Consider the following 12,653-nt stretch of genomic DNA (forward strand, 5'->3'; position numbering starts at 1 on the left):
CTGACTCTCTTTTGTTTCGTTTGGTACGGTTCGGATTCACACTGTTTTTTGCAAGCGGACTATTGCGTAATCACGTCGACCCGCGTGACGATCTGGGCTCCCATTGGACAAAAATGACGAGCGCTGAACGCATAACGAAATACGGAAATAGAGGAAAACATGACATTCCGACGTGTTGCATATTTGTTGTGTTATTAGATGTAAGATATTTGTGAGCGTCAAGGGCAGCTCATTCAACGGAGGTTCCACCACGCTGTTGCTAATTTTGGAACGCGTCGTCAATTGCGTGCAGTAAACGGAGGAGCAGTTGTGTTCCGTTTACCCCGCCCTCACCACAACATGCTGACAGCAGCGTGGCTAAACAGAATACGGATGATTATGAATGAATTTAGCACAATATTCACTACCGGGAAAAATTACAGCCATGGTTTGTATTCAGACTGCAAAGCGAACTGCGCCGTGTGCGTTTGGAAGCGGACCGAGACCACCTCGAAGGATTCCAGGATTCGTTTGTGTGTGTTCAGGCCTTCACAAAAGGTCCGGACCAGCGTAGGAAACGAATTCTGATCCGTTTAAAGCGGACCAAGCAGTGCAGGTCTGAATACACCCATAAGTCAACCACGTATAGTTCCTATAAAACTGTGGGGAAAACTGTCAACACGCTGTCAAATCTCGCGCGCATTGCTGGCACTAGTTAACACAATGCTCATATTTTGGAGTAAGACCAATTATTTCTGCCCTGCGTGGTAACAAACAAACGTGGTACGAACAAAACATCGAGACTAATAAACCCGGTGCCACACTGATCTCATTTTGATAGGTGGGTTACTTCAAGCTGGTTAGCCTTTCAAAGGCAAATCACTGTTAGCTTGCAGGCTAATGCTAACTCACATGGACTACTAATGGCTCAAGTTCCATATACTTGGATGTTTTTTTGCAAATTAGGAAGACTGCCATTTACCTGTTTTTTTTTTTTTTAAACGAATTGGAGTCTGCACTTTTCAGAACGTACTGTTGAAAAATCGCTCGTATATCCAGCAGAATACCATGCACACTCGAAGTGTATGTTATTTGTCCCGGTGGCCGGCACTTCAGCGGGCGAAGCTGATTGGAGGCGGCAGCAGACCAGTACCGGATACCACACTTGCTCGCCTTCCTCAATGGACTGTATTTGAGCTCGATGCTCCACTAGCTGGTCTATAACAGTACTGCAGAGGGCTGCCCAGCAGTTGAGTTGGAGAAATTATCAAAAAGACAACATGAATATTTTATACCATTTAAGAATCTCAAGAGAAAGTAGCATTTTTACTTTAACCCTTCTGTTGTCCTAAAAAAAATCTAACACATTTAACCCTATGGGTGAAAGGGGGAGGGTTAAGAAAATCTTTCCAAGCAACATTTCTTATTAAACTAGGGAGCAACATCGATCTAGCCTAGTCTGTGATCCAGTTATTCATTCATTCATTCATTCATTCATTCATTCATTCATTCATTCATTCATTTTTTAAATGGCAAATATATTTGAAAAATTGCGTATTGGTAGTTTTTAGTTTTCAGTACTAACTGCGACTTGATTTTTTTTCTTTAGAGAAGTTAACTTTATTTAACCACTATGCCTTTATAGTTTATGCAATCGAAGATGACAAAGTGAAGCCCGCTATCGGCTCGGGAATGGATGGGTGGAGTGAGCCACCTTGTGGCTAACTGTAGTAACTACAGTTAAAGGTCCCGTAATTATGAAGAGTACGTTTACCCTGAGAGGGGTTTGTTTGTTTCACATTTTAAAAAACTTACCTCGTAAGCTTTTGCTTTTGGTATTCCACCATTATTTTTAATTTGCAAATTAGTTAGATACTGACTCACCCAAAACATGTTTTATTCATATTGAATTGAATTGAAAGAAGGAATGAATGGATGAATAGGTCGCTTGCACATCGTAATGCATCATGGGAGTTTTTTCTTCGGGCGCCATCTTGGGTGTCCGCCGGTTCACAAGGTACACTCGTGAGTTACACGGTAGAGCTTATCAACCTGATGTCATTTACGCAGTATTTTCACGATTTACCGGAAGATCAAAAACAACGATACAGGCAGAAGGTGTCTCTGTGTGGCGGGATTGATCCTAATTACGTCCTGACCAAGGGTGATTTTTTTTTGACGGAGAAAGCTTGCTGGCCAAATGTGACTTCTCTGGACATTTTTCACTACCTCGTGTTGACAACATGCTCCATAACACGCCAACAAATCCCTGGAGGCTTACAATTATTTTGTAAGCGGGTGGATACAGAGTGTAAACTTTAACATCGCATCAGAAGAAACGGTTGCTGTTGCACGTAAGTAAACCACATGGTGTTGGTAATTCTGCACACAAAAATGTTGATTTGTTCTCAGGCTTCCTGTTATCATTGTGTTTACATGCACAGCTGGGTTTACCTGATGTGGTTTTTCTAATCATTTTATAACAGGCAAATATGGCAGAGCGTATAAGAATAAAAAGTAACTATGCACAGCCTCCCCGTGGCTTAATTAAATTTAATGCTACCCTTTCACTAGTTACATGTTACTTAATCAACTTATTCTAAATGGTTAAGGTTAACCACTCTCAGAGGACGTATTTTTAGTTTCAGTTTCCAGTACAATAAAACGTGTTCATGGTAACTACTGAGCATACTGACAGCTTTTCTTATGATCTCACGGTTAAGGAGGCTGTCACAACACCCAATTTCTGTCTGGTGCCGGATGGCAACAATTCCCATCACTTGTCACGACAACACCAATATTATTACCAGGTATGTATGGCTTTACTTTTTGTAGTTATTTAATTCTATGTTTCATATTTTCATTACAATGTTTGTAATATTTTCAGATTCAGGCACAGATGAGTTTAACTGGACGGACTTCTGCGACTTTGTGGTGTGGACAAAGTGTGATTGAGCGAGTCCACCCAGATCGCTCGTTTTGGCCAGTTGGAAAAGCCAGAGTTTTTTTTCCCAAAGTCCCCTCCTTACCTGAACTGCTCGGGAGAGCATTTATTAGATCAGCAGTGGACTTCCAGTGTTCCTGCTCAGCCGCTGTCACCTACCACTTGCTCATGTACTTCAAAGATGCGGAATAAAGTAGTTTTTTTGTGCTGCAGCAGATTGTAAAATCAAATGATATCACTTGAAGTGTGCCAATCTAGACTGCCAAAAGGACAGTGGTTTTGTGACAAGTGTGAAACAAGGATTATTGGGAAAACTGAAACATAGTACTGGTACTTGTCTTACATTAAACAAATTTAAAAGAGAGCAACTTTTTCCTCTGTACATAGTATAATGAAAGTCATTGCGTACCCCATCAACATTACATCATACCGTCATCAGGATGGTAGGCACCTGTGCTAAAATAAATACATTAATTAACAGTTCAATTTTATCCCTGAAATTACTACATCTAATCATTATTCACTTCATTTTTGTGCTTTTAGAAATAATAGAGATTTATGCCATTACTTTAAGAGGGACCATATTGCACATTGAGTCAAATCATTCATCAGTCATTTGTCTTATGTATAGCTTTGTAAACAAACCCAACAATAGAATTTGTATAATCGCTGCCTTTATTAGCGCCAAACAAACAGTCGCATGTTGTCCTCCTCCAATGCTTTGATGCTCGCCTTCGTTTCCATCATGTCATTGGCAATCAAGTCGGTGTGGCATGAGATCCCTAAAGAAATAATAATAAAAAAAAAAAGATCACAAAAAAATACGGTACCAGTAAAAGGTTTAATATAGTACAGTAGTATAGTTTTTTTTTGTCAGTGTAAAAGAAATGTACACATTTTGTTGCATTTTTTAATGTATGAACATTGCTACAGGCAAATACTTATTTCTATAAACACTTCCAAATGTCTCTAAAATATAAGGTGCGTGTACACACACAAACATAAACACATACATTCACTCATGCATACAATATATCATGTAATGAATTCTGAGTGGCATACCAGAGTCAATGATGTCAGCAGTACTTGAGGGTACAGGTTACTGGAGCCATCTGGCTGCATAACTGCAACAATCTCTGCCACTTCGAGTCGTCTTTTCTTTGCTTGTCTCTCCTGTGCACGTTCATATCTTGGCACCGACTGGGCTGAGACATAGATGTTGTAACTTGGGACCCAACTTTAATGTTGGAGCCCAGTCGGGATGGTTGGACAGAAAAACGGGCGCAGGGCGACCTGTTAAAATAAACAAATATATAAACAAATAAAATATGGAAAGACTGGTTATTTTGCCGCAGTAGGGTGGCCGTGAATAAGTTCTTTAGCATGATGTGTAGGCTACCGGGGGTCTGTTTTCTTGCATCACCCCCTTCTGTCTCTTTTTTCCAAGTTTACATTTTGCCACCAAAAAACATGTTATCGGCATTAAGAGCCCAAGACTAATCAATCCAATTTCAGCAGTAAACACTTTGCACTGGCACTACTTGGGTGAAAATGTTCGATGTTAGCTTTCGGCTAACGTCCGCTAGCCAGCTTGTACTACCGAACTTGCTTGCTCATGAATCCAAAACATAAGCAACTTGCCCATATATGGGCGGTCGAAACGTTATTAATCCTCATGCATTAAATAAAGGTAAACAAGCTTACCGCTCACAAAGTGATGGCTGCACACACGAGCCCAAAGTAACGACTTCCCTCCGGAGTCCGCACTCCTCTGTCTCCAGGCCCTGGTTCCTAGTTATTTTCGGAATTCGGAAGAAAGGCCGACCATTTTCCCCCTTGGCTTTGTTCGAACAGCCAACGATGCAGCAACAATGTACCATTTTAAACGCAGACAACAAACGTGATAGATACGTGTTAGACCGAATCACTACGTAAATGGAGGCCACCCAGTATGGCGACTACGACAAATCCGAGGCGGAAGTGACGACATGTGCAAGCGACCTATACATGGATAAATGAATGAATGAATGAATGAATGAATGAATGAATGGTTTATATCTGCTCCATCATACATAACACAGAAAAGAAAACATTCTTTTGAACAAATTAATAACCTAAAAAGGAATAGGCTGAAGCACCAGGCATTGCCTATTCGCTCCAGTCCCCTGAATCGCCTACTTTACAAGAAAGCAGAGCAGAAATAAATACTATACACTCAACGTTGTAAATCTTAAATGTTTTACATGCTATCAAAGGCATTATAAGCATTAATTATCCTACATTTTAATTTATTTCTTAAACCCCAATATTAAGTGCACAGCTTCAACATAGGGCTGCTCGATTATGGAAAAAATAATAATCACGATTATTTTGGTAATAATTTAAATCATGATTATTCAAAATGACTATTTGTTTTGTTTTGTTTTTTATACAAGAAAATGTTTAAACATTTGAAAATATTAAGCCAAATAAAATTATTTGAAACACTGTAATTATGGAAGTTCCTTTTGGACCAAACAGAATTTATAATAATATATCTTATTTATGTTAGCAAAAATTTGAAGTTGGTGTTTAGCATGTGCAATATGGCTTGTGTAAGCTAGTTTTGACAGGGGCGGTTGGTGAAAGAACTCATGTGGGCATGCCTCAAAACAACTCAAAATTAACCCAAAATTATTAGGGCTGCTGCTGTTGTGTACTGACAGGTTTGGATCCCAAATGAAGACACAAATAAGATTTTGTCCATTTATTCACATCAAACGCCATCGTCCGCACTGCCGGACCAGCGAAAAGACGTGGAGAAGAGCTGGCCGCTGGTCGAACGCCGTTGTCCGAAACTATAGCGGGGAGCACACGCCGGTTGAGCGCCGCCAGAAGCCGCTGGTTGGAACGCCGTCGTTCGCACCGGAGAAAAAAATGGTGTGGAGAAGAGAGGACCGCTGCCGAACGCCGACGTCCGCGCAGGATTAAAAATGACGTGGAGAAGAGAGAACCGCTGCCGAACGCCGTCGTCCGGAACTCGGGGGCGCATGCTTGCTGACCATCGCCAGAACAGGAACGAGAGCGAGTTGGCCGCTGGCTGGACGCCTCCGAGCTTCCAGGACTGGAGCGGGGGCGGTTGCTGACTTGAAACGGCGGCATCCTCGCCGCGAGGAGGAACTTGAAACGGCGGCACCTTCGCCGCGAAGTGGGACCCTTCTCCCAACCCGGAAGCCGCTGCGTCAGCATTGGGAAACGGTGCTGGCACAGGATGACTGGTTCTCCACTGGTCATTGCCCTCTCCGAAACGACACAGGATCTGCTCCATGCGACGTACTCCCCAACCCTCCCTCGAGGGTTGTCCAAGCACATGGCACCTCTTATTTAAGCCTTCGGGATCCATGTGGCTGGATTATTCTGTTGTGTACTGAAAGGTTTTAAGATTTTCTCCATTTATTCACAATGAGAGGCAGAAACCCAGAGACGCAGTACACCCGACAGTCGTTAATAATCCAGCAACGATCACATTTCTCAGACTGTACCAACAGACTGAATCGTAAAGCACTAAAGAATAGCATCACATAGGACCAGACTCCACCTAAAGGATGAAATTTTGACATCACGAACATCACGTATCGTACCTAAACAGACGCATAACGGGCACATAACAGGTCATGAACTCTCACAGGCACATAACAGGTCATGAACCCTGGCGCAGGCCATGACAGCTGCTATTGAATATTTTGGTATTCGGATATCCTACTGAAAATTCTAGTGAATAATCGGATCTTTGGATGGAAATAAAAATATACCTGTACAACATATACTTTCTTGGTTAAAGAACATTAGAACAAATAAGAAGACAGAAAAACAACAACAAATTTGCATGTATTAATCATTAACAACCAACTGGTTTTGATTTTTAGACAATCAAATGATTGTTTTTGGTTTTTTTTTACTTAAACTGTGCTTGTCAGCAAAATATTTTCCTCTGAAACAGTGCAATTTTAGACAGATCTCTCCTGATAGATTTTGGTCAATGCAACTAAAGCGACGTCAGACCCACAATAGCAATTTTTTTTTTTTCAGCTAAATAAATAGCACATTTGAGTAAGCCTGGTTTGTTAATGTCATGTTTTGGTTTGGTGGGGGTGGGTTTTTGTTGTCTTTTGGTGTTTTTGGTCGTTTGTCATGTGTTCCTTGTTTCTTTCCTTGTCCCGTTATGTCTAACCACGTCCACCTGAGTGTGTCTTCCCTTCCCAGTGTATCCACCAATCAGCTTCCCTTGCCACTTGTGTCTTGCCCAGCTGTGTCTAGTCATTGTCATTAGCCTGTGTGTATTTAGTCATCTGTTTTCCGTTCGGTTCTGGTGGAGTCATTGTGCTTGTAGTATCTGTTGTGCCTGTTCATGTTCATGTCCCTGTTTTCCTTGCCATGCCTTGTGTTGGTTTTTTGATCTTGTTATTTTTTTCATAGTACCTTGTTTATAGTTTTTTGTTAATTAAATCCCTTTTTTTTACCTGCATCCCTGCCTTGCCCTGTTTTTTGTTGCCCCCTGCATTTGGGTCCTGCCTCCAACACCCCCACTCTCGTGACAGAATGACTCCACCAGAACTGGACCCAGCGGGGGCAATGGCAGAATGGGAGCCCTGGGAGAAGGAGGGGCTTGAGGCCTGCGACCGAGCCATTGCCGGGCTAAAGAAGGTACTGGCTTTGGTCCGTGGCGTCGGGAGTGACGGGTCAGAAAAGGCCTCAAGTCCCTGAACCTCGTCTGCTGCAGCCTCTCACCCCTGAACCTCGTCTGCTGCAGCCTCTCGCCCCTGAACCTCGTCTGCTGCAGCCTCTCGCTCCTGAACCTCGTCTGCTGCAGCTTCTCGCTCCTGAGCCTCGTCTGCTGCAGTCTCTTGTCCCTGAGCCTTGTCTGCTGCAGCCTCTCGTCCCTGAGCCTTGTCTGCTGCAGCCTCTCGCCCCTGAACCTTGCCTGCTGCAGCCTCTCGCTCCTGAACCTCGTCTGCTGCAGCCTCTCGCCCCTGAACCTCGTCTGCTGCAGCCTCTCGCCCCTGAACCTCGTCTGCTGCAGCCTCTCGCCCCTGAACCTCGTCTGCTGCAGCCTCTCGCCCCTGAACCTCGTCTGCTGCAGCCTCTCGCCCCTGAACCTCGTCTGCTGCAGCCTCTCGCCCCTGAACCTCGTCTGCTGCAGCCTCTCGCCCCTGAACCTCGTCTGCTGCAGCCTCTCGCCCCTGAACCTCGTCTACTGCAGCCTCTCGCCCCTGAACCTCGTCTGCTGCAGCCTCTCGCCCCTGAACCTCGTCTGCTGCAGCCTCTCGCCCCTGAACCTCGTCTGCTGCAGCCTCTCGCCCCTGAACCTCGTCTGCTGCAGCCTCTCGCCCCTGAACCTCGCCTGCTGCATCCTCTAGACCCTGAACCTCGCCTGCTGCATCCTCTAGACCCTGAACCTCGCCGGGCGCCGCCCAGGGTCCCGGAACCTCGCCGGGCGCCGCCCAGGGTCCCGGCGGCGCGGGCCCTGCGGCTGCCTTCGCATCTCGTCGGGCGTCGAGGACGCCCTCCTGACTGGCCCAGACGGGACTCTCTCGTCGGGCTTCGCGGACGGCCTCCTGAACGGGACTCTCGTCTGGCGTCATGGAGGCCCTTCTGAACTGCCTTTTGTCTGGGACGGATGGGTGGGCCGTGTTCCCACCTCCGTGCCCCCTTCCGCCCGCCCTTGTTTTTGGACTTATGTTGGACGTCTGGAAGCCGTCCCTTGAGGGGGGGGTTATGTCATGTTTTGGTTTGGTGGGGGTGGGTTTTTGTTGTCTTTTGGTGTTTTTGGTCGTTTGTCATGTGTTCCTTGTTTCTTTCCTTGTCCCGTTATGTCTAACCACGTCCACCTGAGTGTGTCTTCCCTTCCCAGTGTATCCACCAATCAGCTTCCCTTGCCACTTGTGTCTTGCCCAGCTGTGTCTAGTCATTGTCATTAGCCTGTGTGTATTTAGTCATCTGTTTTCCGTTCGGTTCTGGTGGAGTCATTGTGCTTGTAGTATCTGTTGTGCCTGTTCATGTTCATGTCCCTGTTTTCCTTGCCATGCCTTGTGTTTGTTTTTTGATCTTGTTAATTTTTTCATAGTACCTTGTTTATAGTTTTTGTTAATTAAATCCCTTTTTTTTTACCTGCATCCCTGCCTTGCCCTGTTTTTTGTTGCCCCCTGCATTTGGGTCCTGCCTCCAACACCCCCACTCTCGTGACAGTTAATAAGTGATCAATAGGAACAACAAATTAGTCAGCGTCAAAGTGTGCGCAGTCCATCAATCCGTTTTGCTAATCCTCACGAGGGTCACAGGCGCATTGGAGCCTACCCCAGCTGTCTAGGGGCTGTAGTATTTACGCCTAAAAGTAATCAGATGGCTAGAGCAGTGGTCACCAACCACCGGGTCGCGGACCGGTATCGGGCCGTGGGCCACGTTGGACCGGGTCCTGGCGGGCCACACAGTTAAAAGAATAAAAAATCTCTGTACGTCCGGTTAATCGAATAAAATGTTTTATTTTAAAAAGTAACAGGATTCTCTCTGTTTACGCCGAACTCTTGAGGCATGTCAAGGTGCTAATTATTTCAGTCGTGTAGCGCTGATGCTAATCAACAAGTTAGCAACAGATAAAAAGCCCTGTGGTGAGACTACAGAGGAGCCTTTGATCAAGAAGAAAAAGTAATGTACATGCACTTACAGCTACAGGTGATTCCCACACATGATGACAGGCAGCTCTGAATCCAGCGTTATTGTGAGTGAGTTACTCATGGACTTCGTGGTGACTTGTTATGTTGGCGCATTTAATATCGTCATTACAAGTGTACTGAACCAATCACAAGCTAGGATTTTGGTCACCATGCTACCCTCGCAGGACAGAGAATTTGAAGGAGGGTGACTCGGTTGTAATTGTTGGGGTGTCACTCAGTGGTAGAGTGCATCCTTTGCATCCATATGGTACTGGGTTTGATCCCAAGCATCTCCATTTCCCTTTGATTTTGATTGTTGCAAGTGAGCCAATTCATGAGCTGCCTTTTTGTTCACCTTAGCCTCATCTCAAGCACATAGAATTTTTAAAGATGGTGGCACAGGTGTAACAGTCATGTAGTACTAGAGTACATCGTTTGCATGAAATCCTGGGTTCCCTCTCCACCTCCATTTCCATGACAAGCGTGCCAAATCATGAACTAGGTTTTGGTTCTTGCTACCCTCATCTCAAGTACATAGAATTTGATGGTGAGAGTGGTGTGCCAGTGGGGATGTAGCTCATTGGTAGAGCACATTCTTAGCATCTATGAGGGCCTGGGTTCAATCCCCAGCATCTCCATTTTTGCTTATTATAAGCATGCCTAACTGATCACAAGCTAGAGCTTTGGTCATGCTACCCTCAAGCAGAGAGAATTAGAAGGCAGTTGACACAGAATTAACTGTGGGCGTGTAACTCAGTGGTAGTGCACATTCTTTGTGTGTATGTGATCCTGGGCTCAATCTCCAGCGTCTCCATTTCTCTTTGATATGATTGTTGCAAGTGAGCCAAACAATTCATGAACTGCCTTTTCTTTTTTCACCTCAGCCTCATCTCAAGCACATATAATTTTAAGGATAGTGGCACAGGTGCAACAGTCATGCAGATAGTGTGCTAAAGTGAATTGTTTGGATCTAAATAAAGATGTCTTGACTTGAAGTCATGGGTTCCCTCTTCGCCTCCATTTCCATGAAAAGCGTGCCAAATCGAGCTTTTTGGTGCTTGCTACCTCATCTCAAGTACATAGATTTTAATGGTGGCGAGAGTGTAACACTGGGGATGTAGTTCAGTGGTAGAGCTCATGCTTTGCATGTATGAAGTACTGGGTTTAATCCCCAGCATCTCCATCTCTGTTTAATATCATCATTACAAATGTGCTGAGCAATTGCATTTTGGTCACCATGCCACCCTCAAAAACAGAGAATGAGGGTGACACGGGTGTAATTGTGGGGGTACAACTCAGTAGCAGAGTTTATCCTTTGCATGTATGTCATCCTGAGTTCAATCGGCAGTTTCTCCGTTTGGTTTTCATATGATTGTTGCAACTGAGCCATTTATGAGCTTCCTTTTTTGTCACCTTAGGCGAGGCAAGGCAAGGCAAGTTTATTTGTATAGTACACTTCATACACAAGGCAACTCAATGTGCTTTACACAAGGAAAGACAATACATAAGCATCAAGAAACAGTAGTTAACATTCAGAGGAAGAAGAGAAAATAAAAGTAGGTTACAAAATTGACTAAAAGAACATACATTGACAATATTAAAACAGTATTCAGCAAACTTTAAAAAGGTTTAGAGTAAGAAAGTTTAAAATAACAATAAAAATAATGATTAAAAAGGGGGGAAACCTCTTGATTAATTAAAGCTGTTTAAAAGTCCTCAATCAAAGGTATGAGGAAAAAAGCAAAGTTTTTAACCTGGATTTAAAAGCATTTACACTCGGGGCTGACTTCACTTCTGTTGGCAGCCTATGCAGGTACGACGAGACTAGAATGGCTGGTGCAAGTATTTTTAATGAGCAAAGGTGAGTGGAACAGGCAAGCGGGCCAACTTGATCCGGAGAGTGCCCGCAGTGTGGAGGACGACCAGGAGCAGAGAAACAGGTGGTGAGCGGGTGAACAGGCCGGTAGGCAAGCAGGCAGGCAGGCAAGCAGGCAGGCAGGATGGCAGACAGGATGGCAGGTGAGCAAGCAAGGCGGGAGCCGGTGGAGATGACCTGGACAGGAGGAACACCAATAGTTAGGGAGCGAGTCAGACCAGTGAGTAAGTTTACTGGGCACAACTGACTGGTGTACTACTCAAGACGTTCTGGCGCTGAGCTGTGGTCCGGGGCTGGCTTAAGTAGGCTGGCACTGTGATTATCCACACCTGGCTGCTGCTCCAGCTGCTTCTCATCTGCCTAATTAGCTGCCTTCTCTCACACACGCATACACACATGGGGAAAGGAGGGGAACAGGGCTCATGGAGCCAGAACCCCCCCCCCCCCTTCCCCCTTACGGGCGCCACCCGGCGCACGCCGATGGTTTAAGTCCGCGATGAGGGACTTGTCCAGGATCCAACTACCCGGAACCCAGCTCCGTTTCTCCGGGCCGTATCCAGCCCAATCCACCAGGTACTGGTAGCCACGCCCCCGGCGACGGACGTCCAGCAGGCGGCGGACCTTGTAGGCAGGACCGCCGTCCACAACCTGCGGGGGCGGGGGGGCGGGACACTGCGGGGCTAATGGACTAGAGACAAACGGTTTAACTTGCGATACGTGGAATGTCGGATGAATACGGAGAGAGGTAAGCAACTTGAGTCGCACCGCACAAGGGTTGATTATTTTCTCGATTTCATATGGACCTATGAATCGAGGCGCCAATTTTCGAGAACTAACCTTCAAGGGGAGGTCTTTGGCATTCAGCCAAACCTTCTGGCCCACGGTGTAGGAGGGCGCCGGCAAGCGACGACGGTTGGCTTGTGTCTCCGAACGAACTGTGGACTGGAGGAGAGAGGCACGGGCTCGTTTCCAGACCCTGGCACAGCGGCTCAAGTGGGCTTGAACGGAAGGGACTGCCAGGTCCTTCTCCTGGGCAGGAAACAAGGGAGGTTGATAGCCTAAGGAGCAGCGGAAAGGCGACATACCTAGGGAGGCGTTTAGGCAGGGCATTGTGGGCGTATTCAACCCAGGGGAGAAAGGTGCTCCAGGCGGACGGGTTGTGGTG

The 12,653-nt window shown here is 45.6% G+C and overlaps 1 protein-coding gene and 2 long non-coding RNA genes across 6 annotated transcripts in view; 1 reads left to right on the forward strand and 2 right to left on the reverse strand.

The window, feature by feature from the left end:
• The window catches only part of nup93 (nucleoporin 93), a 50,237-nt gene extending 49,070 nt beyond the window's left edge, over positions 1-1,167 (reverse strand). The window contains exon 1 of one of the 3 annotated variants that reach the window (XM_077515612.1): positions 972-1,167. The gene's annotated coding sequence lies outside the window, so the exon portion shown is untranslated. Of the gene's footprint in view, positions 1-961 lie in introns of all 3 variants that reach the window. The other 2 variants (XM_077515613.1, XM_077515611.1) reach the window with 2 other exon arrangements.
• A 778-nt stretch (positions 1,168-1,945) lies between these two features.
• LOC144016679 (uncharacterized) lies at positions 1,946-3,135 on the forward strand. 2 transcript variants are annotated; one of them, XR_013282970.1, is made up of 3 exons: positions 1,946-2,333; positions 2,703-2,789; positions 2,867-3,135. It is a non-coding gene; the product is annotated as an uncharacterized LOC144016679 (long non-coding RNA). The 2 variants fall into 2 exon arrangements; XR_013282969.1 differs by having other exon boundaries at positions 1,946-2,789.
• Positions 3,136-3,580: 445 nt separating this feature from the next.
• Positions 3,581-4,865, reverse strand: LOC144016665 (uncharacterized). Its single transcript, XR_013282965.1, has 3 exons — positions 4,628-4,865; positions 3,986-4,216; positions 3,581-3,705 (listed from the first exon to the last, which is right to left on the reverse strand). It is a non-coding gene; the product is annotated as an uncharacterized LOC144016665 (long non-coding RNA).
• Positions 4,866-12,653: the final 7,788 nt, after the last annotated feature.

Source organism: Festucalex cinctus, chromosome 3 (assembly GCF_051991245.1).
Source record: "Festucalex cinctus isolate MCC-2025b chromosome 3, RoL_Fcin_1.0, whole genome shotgun sequence".
Lineage (NCBI taxonomy): Eukaryota > Metazoa > Chordata > Actinopteri > Syngnathiformes > Syngnathidae > Festucalex > Festucalex cinctus.